Source organism: Arachis hypogaea, chromosome 18 (assembly GCF_003086295.3).
Source record: "Arachis hypogaea cultivar Tifrunner chromosome 18, arahy.Tifrunner.gnm2.J5K5, whole genome shotgun sequence".
NCBI lineage: Eukaryota > Viridiplantae > Streptophyta > Magnoliopsida > Fabales > Fabaceae > Arachis > Arachis hypogaea.
This window is the reverse complement of record NC_092053.1, coordinates 9,012,509-9,029,839: the sequence shown is the minus strand read 5'-3', so window position 1 is coordinate 9,029,839 and position 17,331 is coordinate 9,012,509. Positions and strand designations below refer to the sequence as shown.

Sequence of the window (17,331 nt, the reverse complement as noted above, 5' to 3'; positions counted from 1 at the left end):
TAAGTTTGGTGTCTTGCATGTTTTCTTTGCATTAAAAATTTTTCAAAGATGTGTTCTTGATGTTCATCATGATCTTCATAGTGTTCTTGGTGTTCATCTTGACATTCATAGCATTCTTGCATGCATTCATTGTTTTGATCCATAACTTTCATGCATTGCATCATTTTTCTTGTTTTTCTCTCTCATCATAAAAATTCAAAAAAATAAAAAAATAATATCTTTCCCTTTTTCTCTCTTAAAATCTCGAGAATTAGATTTGACTTTTTCAAAAAATTTTAAAATCTAGTTGTCTCTTATGAGTCAAATCAAATTTTCAATTTGAAAATCTTATCTTTTTCAAAATCTTTTTCAAAAATCAAATCTTTTTCAATTTTTTTAGTTATTTTCAAAAATTTCAAAAATATTTTTCAAAAATCTTTTTCTTAATTTTACATCATAATTTTCGAAAATAACATCATCAATTAATGTTTTGATTCAAAAATTTCAAGTTTGTTACTTGCTTGTTAAGAAAGATTCAAACTTTAAAGTTCTAGAATCATATCTTGTGATTCCTTGTGAATCAAGTCATTAATTGTGATTTTAAAAATCAAATCTTTTTCAAAACTAATTTCAATCATATCTTTTCAAAAATATCTTCTTATCTTATCTTTTTCAAAAAAAATTTGATTTCAAAATATCTTCTCTAACTTCCTATCTTCTTATCTTTTCAAAAATTGATTTTCAAATTTGTTTCAACTAACTAACTAACTTTTTGTTTGTTTCTTATCTTTTTCAAAACTACCTAACTAACTCCCTCTCTCCCTAATTTTCGAAAATATCTTCCCCCTTTCTCAAAATTTCTTTTTAATTAACTAATTATTTTAATTTTTGATTTTGATTTTCGAAAACTACTAACCTTTTTCAAAAACTATTTTCAAAAATCACTAACCCTTTTTCAAAAAAATTTTCGAAAATTCTTCTCCCTTATCTCCTTCTATTTATTTATTCATCTACTAACATTTCATCTCACCCAAATTCGAACCCCCTCTTCCATCTGTGTTCGAATTTTTTTCTTCTTTTCTTCTTCCACTAACAATAAGGAACCTCTTTACTGTGACATAGAGGATTCCTCTTCTTTTCTCTTTCTCTTCTCTTTCTTATGAGCAGGGACAAAGAAAAAGGCATTCTTGTTGAAGCTGATCCAGAACCTGAAAGGACTCTGAAGAGGAAACTAAGAGAAGCTAAATTACAACAATCCAGAGACAACCTCATTGAAAATTTCGAACAAGTAAAGGAGATGGCAGCCGAACCCAACAACAATAATGCAAGGAGAATGCTTGGTGACTTTACTGCACCTAATTCCAATTTACATGGAAGGAGCATCTCCATCCCTACCATTGGAGCAAACAACTTTGAGCTGAAACCTCAGCTAGTTTCTCTTATGCAGCAAAACTGCAAGTTTCATGGACTTCTATCTGAAAATCCTTTTCAGTTCTTAACTGAATTCTTGTAGATCTGTGATACTGTTAAGACTAATGGAGTAAATCCTGAAGTCTACAGGCTCATGCTTTTCCCTTTTGCTGTAAGAGACAGAGCTAGAATATGGTTGGACTCTCAACCTAAAGATAGCCTGAACTCTTGGGATAAGCTGGTCACGGCTTTCTTAGCCAAGTTCTTTCCTCCTCAAAAGCTGAGCAAGCTTAGAGTTGATGTTCAAACCTTCAAACAAAAGATGGTGAATCCCTCTATGAAGCTTGGGAAAGATACAAACAGTTGACCAAAAAGTGTCCTTCTGACATGCTTTCAGAATGGACCATCCTGGATATATTCTATGATGGTTTATCTGAGCTATCAAAGATGTCATTGGACACTTCTGCTGGTGGATCCATTCACCTAAAGAAAACTCCTGCAGAAGCTCAAGAACTCATTGACATGGTTGCTAATAACCAGTTTATGTACACTTCTGAGAGGAATCCTGTAAGTAATGGGACGCCTATGAAGAAAGGAGTTCTTGAAATTGATACTCTGAATGCCATACTGGCTCAGAACAAAATATTGACTCAGCAAGTCAATATGATTTCTCAGAGTCTGAATGGAATGCAAGCTGCATCCAACAGTACTCAAGAGGCGCCTTCTGAAGAAGAAGCCTATGATCCTGAGAACCCTGCAATAGCAGAGGTAAATTACTTAGGTGAACCTTATGGAAACACCTATAACTCATCATAGAGAAATCATCCAAATTTCTCATGGAAGGATCAGCAAAAGCCTCAACAAGGCTTTAATAATGGTGGAAGAAACAGGTTTAACAATAATAAACATTTTCCATCATCCACTCAGCAACAGACAGAGAACTCTGAACAAAATACCTCTAATTTAGCAAACTTAGTCTCTGATCTATCCAAGGCCACTGTAAGTTTCATGAATGAAACAAGGTCCTCCATTAAAAATTTGGAAGCACAAGTGGGCCAGCTGAGTAAAAGGATCACTGAAATCCCTCCTAGTACTCTCCCAAGCAATACAGAAGAGAATCCAAAAGGAGAGTGCAAGGCCATTGAATTAATTACCATGGCCGAACCCACAAGAGAGGAGAAGGACGTGAATCCCAAGGAGGAAGACCTCCTGGGACGTCTAGTGATCAATAAGGAGCTTCCCTTTGAGGAACCTAAGGAATCTGAGACTCATCTAGAGACCATAGAGATTCCATTGAACCTCCTTATGCCATTCATGAGCTCTGATGAGTATTCCTCTTCTGAAGAGAATGAGGATGTTACTGAAGAGCAAGCTGCCAAGTTCCTTGATGCAATCATGAAGCTAAATGCCAAATTATTTGGTATTGAAACTTGGGAAGATGAACCTCCCTTATTCACCAATGAACTAAGTGATCCGGATCAACTAACATTGCCTCAGAAGAGACAGGATCCTGAAAAGTTCATAATACCTTGTACCATAGGCACCATGATCTTTAAGGCTCTGTGTGACCTTGGTTCAGGAATAAACCTCATGCCCCTCTCTGTAATAGAGAAACTGGGAATCTATGGGGTGCAAGCTGCTAAAATCTCATTAGAGATGGCAGACAATTCTAGAAAACAGGCTTATGGACAAGTAGAGGACGTGTTAGTAAAGGTTGAAGGCCTTTACATCCCTGCTGATTTCATAGTCCTGGATACTGGAAAGGAAGAGGATGAATCCATCATCCTAGGAAGACCTTTCCTAGCCACAACAAGAGATGTGATTGATGTGGACAGAGGAGAATTGATCCTTCAAATAAATGAGGACAACCTTGTATTTACAACTCAAGGATCTCTCTCTGCATCCATGGAGAGCAAGCAGAAAAAGCTTCTCTCAAAGCAGAGTCAACCAAAGCCCCCACAGTCAAACTCTAAGTTTGGTGTTGGGAAGCCACAACCAAACTCTAAGTTTGGTGTCAAACCCCCATATCCAAACTCTAAGTTTGGTGTTGGGAGGTCTCAACAAAGCTCTGCACATCTGTGAGGCTCTATGAGAGCCCACTGTCAAGCTATTGACATTAAAGAAGCGCTTGTTGGGAGGCAACCCAATTTTTATCTAACTATATTTTTCTTAGTTATATGTCTTTATAGGTTCATGATCATGTGGAGTCACAAAATAAATATAAAAATTGAAAACAAAATCAAAAATAGCAGAAGAAAAATCACACCCTGGAGGAAGACCTTACTGGCATTTAAACGCCAGTAAGAAGCATGTTTTGGGCGTTCAACGCCAGAACAGAGCATGGTTCTGGCGCTGAACGCCAGAAATGGGCAGCATCTGGGCGTTTGAATGCCAGAAATGCACCCTGGAGGAGAGCTGGCGCTGAACGCCCAGAACAAGCATGGTTCTGGCATTCAACGCCAGAAATAGGCAACAAATGGGCGTTCAACGCCCAGAACAAGCACCAACCTGGCGCTGAACGCCCAGAGTTGTGTGCAAGGGCATTTTACATGCCTAATTTGGTGCAAGGTTGTAAATCCTTGAACACTTCAGGATCTGTGGACCCCACAAGATCACCTCAGGATCTGTGGACCCCACAGGATCCCTACCTACCTCCACTCACTTCTTCTCACCCCTCTTTCACACAATCCCATAAACACTCTTCCCCAAAACCCTTCACCAATCACCTCAATCTCTCTTCCCATCACCTCTTCACCACTCACATCCACCCACTCTTCCCCATAAACCTACCTCATAAACTCCACCTACCTTCAAAATTCAAAATCAATTTCCCACCCAAACCCACCCTAAATGGCCGAATTTACCCCCTCCCTTCCCTATATATAGCCCTCCATTCCTCTTCATTTTCACACAACACAACCCTCTCTTCTCTTCTTTGCCGAAACACAACCCCTTCTCCCTCTCCTCTATTTTCTTCTTCTTCTTCATCTATTCTTTCTTCTCTTGCTCGAGGGCGAGCAAAATTCTAAGTTTGGTGTGGTAAAAGCATAAGCTTTTTGTTTTTCCATTACCATTAATGGCACCTAAGACCGGAGAATCCTTTAGAAAAGGAAAAGGGAAGACAAAAGCTTCCACCTCCGAGTCATGGGAGATGGAAAGATTCATCTCCAAAGCTCATCAAGACCACTTCTATGATGTTGTGGCCAAGAAGAAGGTGATCCCCGAGGTCCCTTTCAAACTCAAGAAAAATGAGTATCCGGAGATTCGACATGAAATCCAAAGAAGAGGTTGGGAAGTTCTAACAAACCCCATCCAACAAGTCGGTATCCTAATGGTTCAAGAGTTCTATGCCAATGCATGGATCACCAAGAACCATGATCAAAGTAAGAACCTGGATCCAAAGAACTATGTTACAATGGTTCGGGGGAAATACTTGGATTTTAGTCCGGAAAATGTGAGGTTGGCGTTTAACTTGCCTATGATGCAAGGAGATGAACGCCCCTACACTAGAAGGGCCAACTTTAATCAAAGGTTGGACCAAGTCCTCATGGACATATGTGTGGAAGGAGCTCAATGGAAGATTGACTCTAAAGGCAAGCCGGTTCAATTAAGAAGACTGGACCTCAAGCCTGTGGCTAGAGAATGGTTGGAGTTCATCCAACGCTCCATCATCCCTACTAGCAACCGATCCGAAGTTACTGTGGATCGGGCCATCATGATCCATAGCATCATGATTGGAGAAGAAGTAAAAGTTCATGAAGTCATCTCCCTTGAACTCTCCCTGGGGCAAGGCTAGCTTTTCCTCATCTTATTTGCCATCTATGTTACTCAGCTGGAGCTTTCATAGAAGGAGACATTCCCATTGAGGAAGAGAAGCCCATCACTAAGAAAAAGATGGAGCAAGCAAGAGAGCCCATTCATGGAGCTCAAGAGGCACAGGAAGCTCATCACCATGAGATCCCGGAGATGCCTCAAATGCATTTTCCTCCACAAAACTATTGGGAGCAAATCAATACCTCCCTAGGAGAATTAAGTTCCAACATGGGACAACTAAGGGTGGAACATCAAGAGCACTCCATCATCCTTCATGAAATTAGAGAAGATCAAAAAGCAATGAGGGAGGAGCAACAAAGACAAGGAAGAGACATAGAAGAGCTCAAGGACATCATTGGTTCCTTAAGAAGGAAACGCCACCATCACTAAGGTGGACTCATTCCTTGTTCTTACTTTCTCTGTTTTTCGTTTTCTATGTTAAGTGCTTATCTATGTTTGTGTCTCATTACATGATCATTAGTAGTTAGTAACTTTGTCTTAAAGTTGTGAATGTCCTATGAATCCATCACCTCTCTTAAAAATGTTTTAATTCAAAAGAACAAGAAGTACATGAGTTTTGAATTTATCCTTGAACTTAGCTTAATTATATTGATGTGGTGACAATGCTTCTTGTTTTCTGAATGTATGCTTGAACAGTGCATATGTCTTTTGAAGTTGTTGTTTAAGAATGTTAAATATGTTGGCTCTTGAAAGAATGATGACAAGGAGACATGTTATTTGATAATCTGAAAAATCATAAAAATGATTCTTGAAGCAAGAAAAAGCAGCAAAGAACAAAGCTTGCAGAAAAAAAAATTATAGGCAAAAAAAAAAGAAAAAAATAGAAAAAGAAAAAGCAAGCAGAAAAAAGCCAAAAGCTCTTAAAACCAAGAGGCAAGAGCAAAAAGCCAATAACCCTTAAAATCAAAAGGCAAGGGCAAATAAAAAGGATCCCAAGGCTTTGAGCATCAGTGGATAGGAGGGCCTAAAGGAATAAAATCCTGGTCTAAGCGGCTAAACCAAGCTGTCCCTAACCATGTGCTTGTGGCGTGAAGGTGTCAAGTGAAAACTTGAGACTGAGCGGTTAAAGTCAAGGTCCAAAGCAAAAGAAGAGTGTGCTTAAGAACCCTGGACACCTCTAATTGGGGACTTTAGCAAAGCTGAGTCACAATCTGAAAAGGTTCACCCAATTATGTGTCTGTGGTATTTATGTATCCGGTGGTAATACTGAAAAACAAAGTGCTTAGGGCCACGGCCAAGACTCATAAAATAGCTGTGTTCAAGAATCATCATACTGAACTAGGAGAATCAATAACACTATCTGAACTCTGAGTTCCTATAGAAGCCAATCATTCTGAACTTCAATGGATAAAGTGAGATGCCAAAACTATTCAAGAGGCAAAAAGCTACAAGTCCCGCTCATCTGATTGGAGCTATGTTTCATTGATAGTTTGGAATTTATAGTATATTCTCTTCTTTTTATCCTACTTGATTTTCAGTTGCTTGGGGACAAGCAACAATTTAAGTTTGGTGTTGTGATGAGCGCATAATTTATATGCTTTTTGGCATTATTTTTAGTATGTTTTTAGTAGAATCTAGTTACTTTTAGGGATGTTTTCATTAGTTCTTATGTTAAATTCACATTTCTGGACTTTACTATGAGTTTGTGTGATTTTCTGTGATTTCAGGTATTTTCTGGCTGAAATTGAGGGACTTGAGCAAAAATCAGATTCAGAGGTTGAAGAAGGACTGCTGATGCTGTTGGATTCTGACCTCCCTGCACTCAAAGTGGATTTTCTGGAGCTACAGAACTCAAAATGGTGCGCTTCCAATTGTGTTGGAAAGTAGACATCCAGGGCTTTCCAGAAATATATAATAGTCCATACTTTGGCCGAGTTTAGATGACATAAAAGGGCGTTGAACGCCAGTTCTACGCTGCTGTCTGGAGTTAAACGCCAGAAACAAGTCACAAACCAGAGTTGAATGCCAGAAATACGTTACAACCTGGCGTTCAACTCCAAGAAGGACCTCTGCACGTGTAACATTCAAGCTCAGCCCAAGCACACACCAAGTGGGCCCCGAAAGTGGATTTATGCATCAATTACTTACTTCTGTAAACCCTAGTAGCTAGTTTATTATAAATAGAACTTTTTACTATTGTATTAGACATCCTGAGTTTTATCTTTGGATCATAGTAGTCTTGGTTACTCCGGTTCCCCTCTGGGGCCGAGTCCAATGAACTCCATTATCACTTATGTATTTTCAATGGTAGAGTTTCTACACTCCATAGATTAAGGTGTGGAGCTCTACTGTTCCTCAAAGATCAATGCAAAGTACTACTGTTTTCTATTCAATTCATCTTATTTCGCTTCTAAGATATCCATTCGCACTTCAACCTGAATGTGATGAACGTGACAATCATCATCATTCCCTATGAACGCGTGCCTGACAACCACTTCCGTTCTACCTTCGATTGAATGATTATCTCTTAGATCTCTTAATCAGAATCTTCGTGGTGTAAGCTAGAATGATGGCGGAATTCAAGAGAATCCGGAAAGTCTAAACCTTGTCTGTGGTATTCCGAGTAGGATTCAATGATTGAATGACTGTGACGAGCTTCAAACTCGCGAGTGCTGGGCGTAGTGACAGACGCAAAAGGAGGGTGAATCCTATTCCAGCATGATCGGGAACCTCAGATGATTAGTCGTGCCGTGATAGGGCATCTTGGACCATTTTCACAAGAGGAGGAGATGTAGCCACTGACAACGGTGATGCCCTTGCATACAGCCAGCCATAGAAAGGAGTAAGACTGATTGGATGAAGACAGCAGGAAAGCAGAGGTTCAGAGGAACGAATGCATCTCCATACGCTTATCTGAAATTCTCACCAATGATTTACATAAGTATTTCTATCCTTCTTTTATTATTTAATTTCGAAAACCCCATTACTATTTTATATCTGCCTGACTGAGATTTACAAGGTGACCATAGCTTGCTTCATACCAACAATCTCCGTGGGATTCGACCCTTACTCACGTAAGGTATTACTTGGACGACCTAGTGCACTTGCTGGTTAGTTATGCGAAGTTGTGGAGATATGTTTAGACCATGGTTCTGTGCATCCGTTTTTGGTGCCATTGCCAGGAATCAATTTCGAACAACAATTCACAACTTGAGTAACAATTTCGCATACCATCTGGCCAACCCTATTAAAGAGGATTACTTTAACTTAGAAGGGCCCGACATGACAAAGTCAGCCCAAAACATAAAGTTATAGAAGTAATCCCTGAAAGAGACCTGAACAAGGTCCAAGAAAGAGGATTACAAAAATAACTTAGAAGAGGACGATGTAAAGAAGTCGACCTCCTACAAACAAGTTATAAAAGTAATCCCTGAAAGAGACCTGACAAAGGTCCAAGAAAGAGGATTACAAAAATAACTTAGAAAAGGACGACGAAAAGAAGTCGACCTCCTACAAACAAGTTATAAAAGTAATCCCTGAAAGAGACCTGACAAAGGTCCAAGAAAGAGGATTACAAAAATAACTTAGAAAAGGACGACAAAAAGAAGTCGACCTTCCACAAACAAGTTATAGAAGTAATCCCTGAAAGAGACCTGACAAAGGTCCAAGAGAGAGGATTACCAAAATAACTTAGAGAGAGGACCAACGTGAAGAAATCGGTTATGGACTGCTAGAAATAAATACAAATAAGAGCGAGAAAACCGAAATACAAGTTGGACCCACATATCCACAACCTCAAAGGATCCAAGCTACAAGCAATAAGTACAAAGCAATCTAAAGAGGCCGAGCAGCAAGGCTCCAGCATTCTCAAGACATAGAAGGGTGTTAAGACAAGTGCAAACAAGCATGATATTATAACCAGCTTCAGAGGCCATCGAAGTCAGCCCCAAAGGCTGGAAAGCTATTTGTTGTTTTTCAAAATAAAAGTTGCTAAAAAAGTAACTAAGAAAAATGTCAACAGTCAGCAAAATACAAACTACAAAATAAAGAGTTTAAAAGCCCACAAGCCGGGCTATCTACACAAATATCCAAGAAAATTCAGCTAAGATTAGAAGACTTCTCGGCAGCTGATAAACCCCGATTTCGTGATTTATCTTGTGCTTATTTTAGAGGATTTTGTCACTTTTTCTCGTATTTATTCAATGAAATAGCATGGTTTTGTAATTCTCCATTGAATTTTGCTTAAGTGTAAAAACATGCTTTTTATGCCCTAAATTGGTGATTTTAATTCACTTTAATTCCATTCGATGCCTTGATGTGTTTGATGAGTGATTTCAGGTCCATAAGGCAAGTATTGGATGGAAGAAATGAGGATAAAAGCATACACAAAGGGAGAATGCATGGAGAAACAAGGATTGGAAATGCACCAAAGGACGCGCACGCGCATCGGGCGCGCACGCGCAGAAGTGATTTCACCTATGGACACGCACGCGTACATATCGCGTCTGTGCGGATTGAGAATTTGCCATCGACGCGCACGCGCACATAGCGCGCACGCGCCGATACCCTCACGTGGCCCACTTGAAGGCAAAACGCTGGGGGCGATTTCTGAGCTGCCCAGGCCCAAATCCAACTTGTTTCTGAGTGTATTTCATGCAGAATTGAAGTCCAAGCAAAGGGGGAGCAATTAGTTTAGCCAACATGAGCCTTTAGTTAGTTTTCTAGAGAGGGAAGCTCCCTCTTCTCTCTAGAATTAGGTTAGGACTAGGACATTTTCATCTTAGATCTAGGTTTAATTCATGCTTTGATTTACTTTTCCTTTACAATTCCTTGTTCCTCTACTCTTTCTCTCTTTAATTTTGTATCTCATTCTTGTAATTGCTTACTTTGTTGTTGATGCACTTTTTGTTCTTCTATTTTTAATTCAATGCAATTTATGATTCATGTTCCTTATTGTTGTTTTGGATTTGTTGTTGTTTAATTTCTTACAATTGAGTAGTGTAGATTTATATTTCTTGCACATTTACCATGCTTTCCTTGTATGCCTTCCAAGTGTTTGATAAAATGCTTGGTAGGATGTTAGAGTAGATTTTTAGCATTCTTGGCTTGGAAAGAGTGATTGGGCAATCTTGAGTCATGAAAACCCAACTTATGTTGGTGATCTAGAGTTGTTAGCTAGTATTGTTTCCATTGACGCTAATCTTTTGCTAATTTCATTAGTGAGTTGATTAGGACTTTTGGAATATTGTTTCCATTGACGCTAATCTTTTGCTAATTTAATTAGTAAGTTGGTTAGAACTTTTGGATTGAGATTAGCTAGTCTCGTTAGACTTTCTCCCTATTTGTTGGAGTTGACGTAATGAGATAAATTCTTGTTTATATTTGTGACATGATTAATTAGTCTTGTTTGATATTCTCCGGTTGTGTGAGTTAACTAAATAAGATGAATTAATCATGCATGACTAGGATAGAAAGCCTATGATCTCAATCCATTGCCATGAATGTCTCTCTTTATTACTTGCTTTCTTTAATTACTTGCTCAATTTACTTTTCTTGTCTTTTTATTTTATTGCCCCTCTAATCAACCAAAACCCCCCTATACCCCTCATAGCCAATAATTGACCACTTCATTACAACTCTTTGTGAGACGACCCAGAGTCCAAATACTCCGGTTATAAATTCATTGGGGTTTGTACTTGTGACAACCTAAATTTTTGTATGAAAGGACTATTGTTTGGTTTAGAAACTATACTTTACAACGAGAATTCATTCAATTGTGAATTCTAGACCACACAAAAGTTTGTTCATCAAAATGGCGCCGTTGCCAGGGAGTTGCAATGGTGTTATGTTATTGGTTATTGTATATATGTGAATATTGTGAATAGCTTGATTTTTGGATTACTTGTCGGTTTTTGCTAGTTTTAGGACTTTGTTTCACTAATTCTTGTTAGCTTTTGTCTTTGTTTTCTCTTTTCATCATGAATTCTCACTCTGGCTATGAGTTTGGTTCTAACTATGTTGTAGGAAATGGGAACTTCAATGAAGATGTGTATCAAGGATGGGATAGCCAAAGGTGGGAGGAGCCATATGCATATAATCAATCCTCTTGGCAACAACCTCCACCAATGCACTATGAAGAAGAGCCATTCTATGATGCACACCAATCCAATGGTTATGGTGAATCCCCTTGTGACTTTCAAGAACCACCACCATATGCTTATGAGCCATATCCCCAACATAACCCTCAACCATACTCACAAGCCCCTTCTTACCAACCATTTCCATATGACCCTAATCCATATCCATCCTACCAACAATCATATGAGCCATATGAACCACACATAGAGCCACCACCATTCCAACATCAACATTTTCAAGAGCCACCCCCTCCATATTATCACCAAGATGAACCACCTCCAATGTATGAAAATTTCCAACCACAAGATGAATACTACTTTCCACCACAACCTCCCATGGAAGAATATTCATGCCTTTCAATCCAAGAGGCATATGATCCTACTCATGATACCCAAGAGGAGCAAGAGTCAAGGGATCGTTTTAAGGAAGCATTGGATCAATTTCAAGAAACCATGGGGTGTGTTGTGCAACAATTGGAAAGAAAGGAAAATATTGAACCACCACAACTCTACCAAGAAGAACCACCTTCCAACCGTAATACTTTTTCCCCAAATAATGAACCCTCTCTTCCACCATCACCTCCCGATGAAGCCTCTATGCTAGAATTAGGAGATCTTGAATCTCATACCTTAAGGCAACACGAAGAGGATGAAAAGAAATTTAAGGAGTTAAGAGTAAAAATGGCTATCATGGTAGAAGCCATTGGCAACATAGTCTCATCCCGCCTAAGCCTATGTGATCAAGGCACTTCCATTGTGGAATGTGGAGAAGCAACCAATGAGCTTAGTGAGGGAGTAAACTTGAAGCTCCAAGGTGAAGAAGAGGAGTTAAAGCAAGTAATGCAACAAGAGGAGGAGGTAGAGATTATTGAACAAGATGAAGAAGTGGTTGAAGACTTAGGAGATGTGGAACCACCTTGGGAGTCTAGGATTGAAGAAAATCCCTCCAAGATGATTGAATTTGATGCTAAGGAGGAATGTGCACAACCTCCAAGGCATATCTCTTATGAAGAATTGGATGTGATAGAGCAAGAATTGAGTCCCCTTGGTGATGAAGATCAAGCATCAAGTCTTAGTGGTGAAGAATCCTTTGAGCATGAAGAACCTTCTCCCGATGAGATGGAAAGTAATGTGGAGGTAAATGTCTCTTATCCTCCCATTTATGATTTGAGTAAGGGAAGAGAGTTAGATAAAATTATTAAACAAATGATTGAGATTAAGAGATCTTGTGGAGAGGTGGAGGTCTTTAAAAAAAAGAAGGATGGTTATTGAATACGCCTTGTCAAGATCCTTGGAATCACCTTTGCCTAGGTTGCCATCTACATCTTCATTTGAGTGGGTGAAACTCATTTCTATTAGCTTTATTATACCACTTGAATATGGATTGCTTGAAACGGATGGTCAACTTAGGATGCTTTATGGGATGAAGCGTAAAAGAAAAATGTTTTGTGGTTGGCGTTGCAAATCAAGGCTCATTATGGTTGAAGCTTCAAAGAGCAAGGGTTGGACTAGTTCTCAATTGGATGGGCCTAGGAGAATAGATTGGTGCTTCTATGAGAATTCATCTCTCTTGCCACCCGGAGGAAATCACCATGATCAACTCAAGGACGGGTGTAAAAACAAAGTGTGGGATCCCGGATCGCACAAGGAAGATCAACTTTGGGAGCTTATGGTTTGTAAAGAACTCCATCAAAGATTGGAGTTATTAACTTTGAATGATGAAGCACAATGGAAGTCCAAGCATTGGTGGATGTTCAAGGATGGATTCAAGCACAAGCCACCTTGATGAAGAGCTCCCCATAAGTCCAACTTAAGGACAATAAACAAAAGTGCTAGGTGGGAGACAACCCACCAGGGTAAACTCTTTCCTTTTTTCTCTTTTGTATATATTGGTAAAACTAGTTTAATTTCATGTTTTGAATTGCTTAGTTGAGTTTAATTGGGAGTCTAGTAGGTTAAATAAGGTTTTATGATGTTTTGGTAGCTGTTTGGAGGTTTGGAATGCTTGGTTTGGTGCAAAGACATAGAAAAATTTTGAAAAATAGAGCACCATCCACGCGCGTGCGCGCACCTGGCGCGTACGCGCGCCTCAAGCATTTTCGACCATCCACGCGGACGCGCCATGTACGCGTACGCGTGGATTGAGTTTTTCCACCCCTCCATACATTCACCCGAGAGTTGTGCCTGAAGTGTGCCAAATTTGTGCCCAAGGGCACGCGCACGCGTACCTTGCGCATACGCGTCGACTCTCTGCTTTGCCATGCACGCGTCCGCGCACTACGCGCGTACGCGTCGCTTCCATTTCATCAATCCACGCTTACGCGCACGTGACGCGCACGCGTGGATTGCTCTGTTTCACCCACCTTCTTTTCTTCTCCTCTTTCCATTTCTTTCCTTCTTCTCTCTTCTCTTCTTTTCTTTCCACCCTTCAAATATCATCCAACACTACCAAATATCATGTTACACCATTTCTTTTAGTTAGTAGTTAGTTTAATTTTTGTTTTCCATTATAAGTGTTGGATTACTAATCTTATTTACTATTTACTGCTGCTGCTTATTGATAGGATGTTAGTTTAACATCATTGTTGTTATTGTCATTGTTGGATTCCTTTGTTGAGGTTACAATTTATTACTTGGTTTTAGATCTTCATGTTGAACATTTGTGAATACCAAGTACATGTTACATTGCCTTCATGCATCTTAACTCTTTGAATTGCATGTTTTGGCCACCATGCATTCATCATCTATTGTTAGGCAATTGTATATTATCATTGCATTTTTTTTAGGTGATGCTTGTTTATGGTTTACCTATATTCACATCACCTATTTCATGCATTGAGATTGTGGAATTGTGAAATTGGATCAAAGCTCACCTAGTGACATATTTTTGAGCTTTGTAAAGCTTTGTGGGTCATGCTTGCTATGTGATTGATTTCCACTTCTATCTTCTTTTTCCTAAGTTCCATAGCATCCATGTGTTTCACCTCTATGTCACTTAGGTGTTGCAACAACTTCAATATGTGTCATTGATTGTTGTGTGAGTTTCATATACCATTTCGTTCACTAAGTCTACCTACACATCAATCAATGTCCATGCATTATCCAATTTCACAATTGCTTGATTTTTGCTTGAATGCTTTCATGCTTCTTTATTGCTTGTTTGGTTGTCTTAGCCTACAAGTCTTTTAAAGTATCTCAAGCACACTAGAATGAGTGAAGTGCATGTTTTCTTTTGTATAATTGTGACATGATTTTTAAATACTAGGGTGTGAGTTCTAAACCGCATGCAAGTTAGAACCCACACACTTATTTTTCATTAATGTCACACTAATTCACTCACTCATTTCTAGTGATTTACCTCATTCCAACAATCCATGCTTCCTTGCTTGTGCATTTACTTGTCTTATTATCTCCTGTTTTCTATGTTCAGGATGAGTCATCATAAGCAAAAACGGAAGCGGGAGAAGAACACGCAGCACCAGTTGACCTACCAGCTGAAGGTAGCAACTAGGAAAGTCGCTGAATCCCCTTGTTCATCTTTGGATACACCGAGGACGGTGCAAACTTTTAAGTGTGGGGAGGTCATCCGACCGCTCGGCATTTTTGGTGACAAGTTTCTAATCCCAACACTTTTGCATTCCATTTTTAGGTCTTTTAGAATTTTTGGTTGCATTGCATATGTATATATTAAGCTTAGTCAAAATCATGATATTTTTCAAGGATTTTATCTATAGGGCACCCCAATTGAAAAAAAAATTTAGAACTTGCTTGAATTATATACTTTGTGGAACATGATTTTTGAGCTAAGAACACAAGCATGTGAGATTTGAGCCTAATTGTGTGGTTACATCATATGACCACTTATTTTCATTCTTATGTGCATTATTCTCTTCCTATGATTGTAATCCTTGATTTGTTTAATTCTATATGTCCATTATTTTGTATATGCATGCATTTATATGATTGAGGCCATTGTTCAAATAGCTCACTTACCCAAATAAGCCTACCTTTTATCTTCCGTTGATAACCAATTTGAGCCTATGTTTAACCCATTTGTTCTTAATTGTAGCACATTACAAGCCTAAGTGAAAAACAATAAATATCTCTTAATTTGGATCTTTGATTAGCTTAGGCTAGTGAGAGTGTCCATCATTTAATTTTGGGAGAGTTGGGAACATTGGGTAGAGATAAAAGTGTGTTTGTATTTTTGTTGAAAAATCTTGGGAACTGGGTACATACTCATGTATTAATCATGTGTAAACCATATGCATTGATGTTCTTGTATATATATATATTTTAGTTTGAAAAGAAAAAAAAATTTTAATGAAAAAAAAAGAAAAAAAATGAAAAGAAATAATAGAAATAGAAAAAAAAAAGACAAAGAATTGCAATAAAAAGGGGACAAAATGCCCCAAAGCAAGGTTCAATAAAAGTCAATGCATATGGGTGGTGATCAAAAAGAGAATGCATGAATGTGTGAAAAAGTGAAGAATGGGTAGTTAGGTTTGTTTAGAATTGTATAGGTTGTCATAGGTTAGGTGGGAAGTTTAAGTTAATCAAAGATTCGAATTTCAAGCTCACTTGACCATATGCATCCTACCCTGACCCTAGCCCCATTACAACCTATGGGAAAGTCCTCATGATATTTGTATGCATGCATGAAATAATTGTTGATTGTTAGATAAAAAATAAATCTTGGAAAGCATGATTATGGGAGAATTGAGTAAATCAACCCCATACACTTGAGCGACTAGAGCGGATACACATCCGGTGAGGGTTCGATTGCTCAATTACATGTTTCCACCCATGATCATCTCTTTTCTTGCAAGTTTGTAAAATCTTTTTAATAATTCAATTCAATTGTGGGTTGAGTGATTGCTATTGCCTTAGCCCTTGTGTTTGTATATGCATTCTTGGAAATTGATTTATTTTGACTAAGTGGATGCATTCATGTAGATAGATTGCATACAGATAGGTTGCATGTAGTTAGTTTGCATTGAATAAATGTTGATGTCCCTTTGCTTCTTTCTTGATTTTAGCATGAGGACATGCTTGGTTTAAGTGTGGGGAGATTTGATAAACCCCGATTTCGTGATTTATCTTGTGCTTATTTTGGGGGATTTTGTCACTTTTTCTCGCATTTATTCAATGAAATAGCATGTTTTGTAATTCTCCATTGAATTTTGCTTAAGTGTAAAAACATGCTTTTTATGCCCTAAATTGGTGATTTTAATTCACTTTAATTCCATTCGATGCCTTGATGTGTTTGATGAGTGATTTCAGGTCCATAAGGCAAGTATTGGATGGAAGAAATGAGGAGAAAAGCATACACAAAGGGAGAATGCATGGAGAAACAAGGATTGGGAATGCACCAAAGGACGCGCACGCGCACGCGTACATATCGCGTCCGCGCGGATTGAGAATTTGCCATCGACGCGCACGCGCACATGGCGCGCATGCGCCGATACCCTCACGTGGCCCACTTGAAGGCAAAACGCTGGGGGCGATTTCTGAGCTGCCCAGGCCCAAATCCAACTTGTTTCTGAGTGCATTTCATGCAGAATTGAAGTCCAAGCAAAGGGGGAGCAATTAGTTTAGCCAACATGAGCTTTTAGTTAGTTTTCTAGAGAGAGAAGCTCCCTCTTCTCTCTAGAATTAGGTTAGGACTAGGACATTTTCATCTTAGATCTAGGTTTAATTCATGCTTTGATTTACTTTTCCTTTACAATTCCTTGCTTCTACTCTTTCTCTCTTTAATTTTGTATCTCATTATTGTAATTGCTTACTTTGTTGTTGATTCACTTTTTGTTCTTCTATTTTCAATTCAATGCAATTTATGATTCATGTTCCTTATTGTTGTTTTGGATTTGTTGTTGTTTAATTTCTTGCAATTGAGTAGTGTAGATTTACATTTCTTGCACATTTACCATGCTTTCCTTGTATGCCTTCCAAGTGTTTGATAAAATGCTTGGTAGGATGTTAGAGTAGATTTTTAGCATTCTTGACTTGGAAAGAGTGATTGGGCAATCTT

The 17,331-nt window shown here is 38.7% G+C and overlaps 1 non-coding gene across 1 annotated transcript; it reads right to left on the bottom strand.

Moving 5' to 3' along the window:
• Positions 1–1,675: 1,675 nt before the first annotated feature.
• On the bottom strand, positions 1,676–1,782 carry LOC112774351 (small nucleolar RNA R71). The gene has a single exon (XR_003188844.1). It is a non-coding gene; the product is annotated as a small nucleolar RNA R71 (small nucleolar RNA).
• Positions 1,783–17,331: the final 15,549 nt, after the last annotated feature.